Genomic DNA, 6,278 nt, shown 5'->3' with positions numbered 1-6,278 from the left:
GACATAGCCATAAAGAAAAATTCGTTCTTATAATTAAAATTAAAAACTAAAGAATATTAGCCTCTGCTATTAAACGCTAATCTAAAAGTTAGGCCAAAAAAATTTAGCGCATTGATGTCGGTTTGTGGCAAAACAAAACTTTATATGTCAAGTTTCCTTTTGCATTTATCTTACATTTTTTGATTAATTTCAATTATGTTGCATACAAATGCATAAAAATATATAAAATTGGTACAGATATATCATTTCACGGATAAGAGATTGTATTTATTACAATAGTAATAAATAAATAGTTTTTGTCTTTATTAGAATATATCCCATAAAAAATATATTCCATATATCTTTAATAGAAGGAATTTTGTCACAAAAAAGTCTAAAATTTTTTTACTTTTTATTCATACATAGCTATCTCATGTATGCCAATATAGCATGGGGCAGTACCCATAAATTAGAACCACTTTACTTACGTCAAAAATACGCTTCAAGTCTAGTATACAACAAAAACAAATTTACTCATGCTCAACCCTTACTGAAACAAATGAACGCACTAAACATATTTCAAATAAATATTTTTTTAAATATACTTTTCATGTTTAAATATAAACTAAGTCTGATTCCAGAACATTTTACATCACACTTTTTTAAAAACAATATAAATAAATACAATACAAGAGCAACAGGCAACTTTAAGATACCGTTTGAAACAACAAGACTCTCAAAATTCTCAATTACATATCGTGGTCCCTATTTATTTAACAAATTAGATTCCAGAAACGAATCACTATTAAACTTAAACAACAAACACTCTCTGAAAATAAAGCTAAATAGTACAATAATCAAATTAAACAACTATAAGGAATTTTTTTAAATTTGAATAAATAAATAAACGTAACTTAACTTTTAATACAAATCGATAAAAAAAAAATAATAATGTTAATAACAAGGTATATATGTAACAGATATATATATACCACGTATGGAACTGGTTTTTTATGTGTATTACACGTCTCTGAAAAAGGTACTCGATGACAAGACTGACTTAGGTCTTCTGCGAACTTCATATAACTACAAACAAACAATTCTTTTTATCAATCTTACACAAATTTTGTTTTTATCATATTTATACACTAAAATTATTTTGAAATGTGGTAAATAAACTTAAAGTGAAACATCTAAACACTCCTCCGAAAAATCAGCAGATCAATTTTTATTTATTGTATTTTAATTGGAAGAATATAGAGATATATTTCTTGGATATTTTTACGTACACGTTATTATATTGTTGTAGTTGGTATTTATTTTAATCATGTCTCGAAGTTGTATGCAACTATATTTTTATTTACTTCGTATATTTCGAACTATATTTATGATATTTATATTTGTATATCTTTACTGCCAATCTACGATTGGGTACTTGTAAATACTTTGTAGTTAAAAAAATAAACATGTATAAAATTAAAAAAAGAGAGACTAGAAAAACTAAACTTTTAAAAAATTTAGTTTTTCTATTGTGACTACTACGATTTTGTGACTATTACGAATTGTGACTACTACGATTTACGAAAAAGCCTCGTCTATCATTTTTAATGGTCTAAGAAGCAGATATTTCAAAAATTATGACCATATAAAAATTACAACCCCCTCAAATTGAGGGGGGTTTGAACTTTATATGGTCATAATTTTTGAACGCTGAGTGATAATACTATGAAACTTAAAAATTATCGATGAATATAAGTTTAGTTGAGAATAATACAAAAAATATTTCATCAACTTGTTGCTCTCACGTCTGGGGCAGCTGTAGCAAAAATTTTGGGGCTTTTTTGTTCCCAGCCTCCAATCACCGCAATTTTTTGCAAACCCTCATTATTTGATATAAGTATAGAAATAAAAATGTTTGGAGTTAGCTCAATGTCTGGATGTTAGCTATCTCAAAGATTAAAAAATGCTGGATCCGCCACTGATAAGTATCTCAATCATGACTCATACGGAACAAATTTTTTCTTCTTTAGCTTTTTAAAAATCTTTTCGTTTGTTAAAGTGTATAATATCGTTACATATGGTTGTTTATAACCTCTATAAAACTTTATATTTTAAAATAATCAATAAAAAATAATAAATAAAATAGTCACCAGTGGTAGGACTCGAACTACAGTTAATTAGTTCAGAAGCTCGGCGCGCTATCTACCACTCGGCCACGCCAGCACGCTGGTATGCGAAAATCTTTAAAACTATATAACAATTTTTTTAACGGAAATAAATGCTGTAGATCAAAGATAAGTAGAGCTTGACGCAATGTAATTTTCAAGTGAAAGTCAAACTGTAAAACTTGATCTATCCCAGTAAACACACAAACGTCTACTAAACGTCAAAACAACGTTTCAACAAAACGTTCAGATTTGGTCAATTATCCGTTTAGAATGAAATCCAGATTAACGTCGATAAAACGTCTATATTTAAACGTATTTTAGACGTCTATTATAGGATTATTATACGTTTATAAAACGTATAGATTTTGTTTAATTTACGTTTAAATCTAGCCTAATTAACGTATATAAAGCGTTTAGATTTAGTCTAAGTGAATGTATATTAAACTTGTCTATTAGTTTCTTTGATTTAGTTAACGTAAACTTAATTTATTTAAGTTTTAAAGCTAATATAATTTAAAATTACGTTATAATTTTTTAACTTTATATAAGTAGTAAGAGATATATAGGTCGTGAAATTTATAGGAAATAGTTATAAAAGTAATGAAATTTATAAATAAGGTATAGTTATAAAAGACTTTGTCTTATTTTTTATATTTTTTATAACTTTTATACTATGTTTATAAACTTTTATACTATACTACGTATACTATACTTTTATTTTATAAAACTATTTATAAAGTTATAAACTTATATAAAACATTTTCATATAGTGGGGATTTAGAGAAAAAATGTTTGTGCACAATACTTGTTTATGTTTTTGGCAGTGGAAATATTATATTAAAAAATTTCTATCAAGTATTTTTTAAATTTAATCTCATTAGCAGAAAATAAAAGTTTACATTAAGATTAAGTCAAAGATTACTTATAAAATTAATAAACTCATAAACAAATATTTTGGATCACTGGTTTATGCATTATCAAAAATCTTCCTAGAATACCGTCTACCACTTGTTTATCATGCACCTGTTCGTTCAACATCATCTTCTACATTCTTATCCTGATCGTCTGATTTCGTAACCTGATTTGTAACCGCAAAAAACTAGGGTAAAGTAGTTAGCTTTTTAAATGTACACTCATAAATCAAAATTGGAAATACACAGAACAACTTTACATATAGAGGATTTTCTGAATGGAAGTTTCCGAAATATCCTGTATCATCCATGTTTATTTTTGACATTGAAAATTTCGTAGTGTCGCGCCATATTATATGCAGTGGCGTTTACCAGCTCTGTTCTACCAATTTTCTTTAGCAAATGTAACTAAATTGAGCTAAAATGCATCAAAAATAAAAAAATAAAAATTTTATTTATTAAACCTCTTGATTAATGCAAAGATGAATACAATGTTACACAATCATACTAGCGTTTACAAAATAAATTAAAACTGTTTATAAAACTTTCAAAAAAAGTTCTTGCAGCAGGACTTTGATAACGAGAGACCAGCAACTCATTTTTTTTTAACTGTGTCAATGTTGCAATCAATAATTTCTAAAACATTTGAGTCCATTAATTTGTTGGCATTTAGGAAAGTAGATTGTCGCGATAAGAGATTTTTAACTTCCATGAATATGGTGCTCCCAACACTCGTTTATTATTGATTAAACAGTCGTTTTGCTTTCTGTTGTTGTAAGGAAGTGAATCTTGAAAACGCATCTAAATTAATTATTTAGCCAATAAAAAGTAATTTTTTAATAATTTTTTTTATTTCGTTTTAATTATGCCTATTTAAACCGCGTGATTTAAGCTGTTGTGTGAGTCTTCTGACCAATGGCTATATTACTATATTATGATATAATAAACGTTTAGAATAACAACTTATAGTCTTATTTAGTCATTATTGCAAACGTTTGATTAACGTTTAATAAACGTCTAAATTAAAAGATTTAAAGCGTAGATTTTAAATCTATAAATGTTTACATTTAATTAAGGTCAATTAAAGGTTTACAATATTGACTAATGTAAGTCGATATTCTAAACGTTAGATCGACGTTTAGTAAATGTATAATATAAAAAAGTTTGAAATATACATTTTAAATCAAGCGTCGATTTTTAGTCAGTAATAGGTCGCTAAACGTTTTATCTATTTTTCGAACGATTTAGACTAAATATTGACCAATCTGTGTTTACAGGGATGTTTCAGTATTTTTTAAAACTACTTGGTTTGAAATTTATGTACGTTAGATATTTTTATACATTTTCGCTCACGTTTTCTTACAACAAAATGTACTGCGATGCTTTTTTCATCAAGAAGTTTTAAACTTAACATAAAACTATCTTAGTTAAAATAGACTGAAAATTTATAAATACATATAATTAGCTGGGACATCACCGTGTCCACGTTAAATTTTCCTGTAAAAGTATTGTGTGGCTTTCTTTCTTTTTTAGTGTGGTTGTGAATGATAAAAGCATTATAATCAAACGTGGGCCGCACCAACGCAATCCCATAAAAAGGAGTGGTATATATATGGCTAACAAATGCTTCCCACACAAGAGTCACGTGAAACTCACGCACAAATGAATTGTGTGGCGTTTGCTCTTATTTAGTTTGGTTTTAGTGATATAAACTTTATAGCCACATATGGGCCGCACGAACGCCATCCCAAATAGGAGAGTCGTAAATATATGGTTAATATGCAATTGCCATATATGGCCCACATTAAAATTTCTTGTCGGGATCATATCTAACCTGATCAGTAGTTTAACTTATATTTTATTCCTTGGGTTTTTGCAACAACTACAGACAATAGTTTAAATTATATATGTGCCTTCAATCAATTTGTTTAGTCGAGGAGATAAAGTAGAGAGAAGAGGGTTCTGAGCTGACCAACTTGACGTCTTTTACTGTTGGAGTAAGTTTGAAAAAGCTGCAATAATGATATCTTTAAAAACACCGTCATTGTACAGCTTACACAATGAACGATTGTAAAGGTTCACAGAAAATGCCAAGTTGGAACTCGAATCTCAGGCTTTTTTTTTTAAAACCATAAGCTAATGGGGATGGAATACCCAATATAGGATGGCTGTGATGTTAAATGACATCGAAGCAACCCTGAATAGGAAGTTTGAAATACCAGGAGTCACCTATCAATTAAAGTACATAATTTTTTATATCTTTTTTTTTGCTGCGTATAAATATAACAATATAAGTTTTATAACCATGCTTTTATTAGAACAGCAACTAAAATCTTTTGTTAACTGTTTAACATTAAAATTAAGATAAATTTATGGAACCTTATCTAGATTTGTCTGTATTTTATGATAGTATGATAAATCATATCAATACTTTTAAAGATAAAACTCATATCAATAATACAGCAAAAAGTATTACTTGGCAAATCAAAAACTTTATTATTTCTCCAAATAACTTTTGAAAAAAGAAATAAAATTAAATCTCTATTCAATTATTGCGTAATAATTCATTGTTCCCAAATATTTTTAGGACTCACTTTTACGTCTGTCTAAAGACAACACCATCAGACCTGCCAACATACTTTTTTTTTTTTCCCAGTCGGCTTGTAAAAAAGGTACTTTAACCAAATATAAAAATAATGTATGAATAATAGATACAAAAAGGATAAAATGCTTTATAATAAGCTGCAAGTTGTCAGTTACCTCGTCCAATAGACAGCACAATAATAGAAGTAAAACAATTCATGATTAGGGACGTAATCAACACAAAAAAATTTTGTGCCAAACTTCAACAAGAATCACTAAGTGGATGCTGACGACATTTATGTAAGTTACAATTTTAACATAAAAAATTAGCAACTTTAAGTACATTTAAATTCAATAAAATATCAAAATGTCAAAAGCTTAACATTAGACAGGGAGGATAGTAACTTTTTCTTTCACTTTTTTAAAAAATAAGTTAAATTAAAAGTTATTTTTGGTAGCAGACTAGCACTACTAACTTCAAATTTTTAAAAAGTAGCGTAATTTTTAAGTAATGATGATTTTTTAAATTGCTAGTCGGCAAAAAACATATATGCAACATTCCCTTGTGAGACCTTTGGGACGGCCCTGCATATATGGCAAACAATTTAATATAAACACTGATATCAAATAATATACA

Source organism: Hydra vulgaris, chromosome 09, assembly GCF_038396675.1.
Source record: "Hydra vulgaris chromosome 09, alternate assembly HydraT2T_AEP".
In the NCBI taxonomy this organism is placed as follows: Eukaryota; Metazoa; Cnidaria; class Hydrozoa; order Anthoathecata; family Hydridae; genus Hydra; species Hydra vulgaris.
This window is presented reverse-complemented; position numbering follows the sequence as displayed.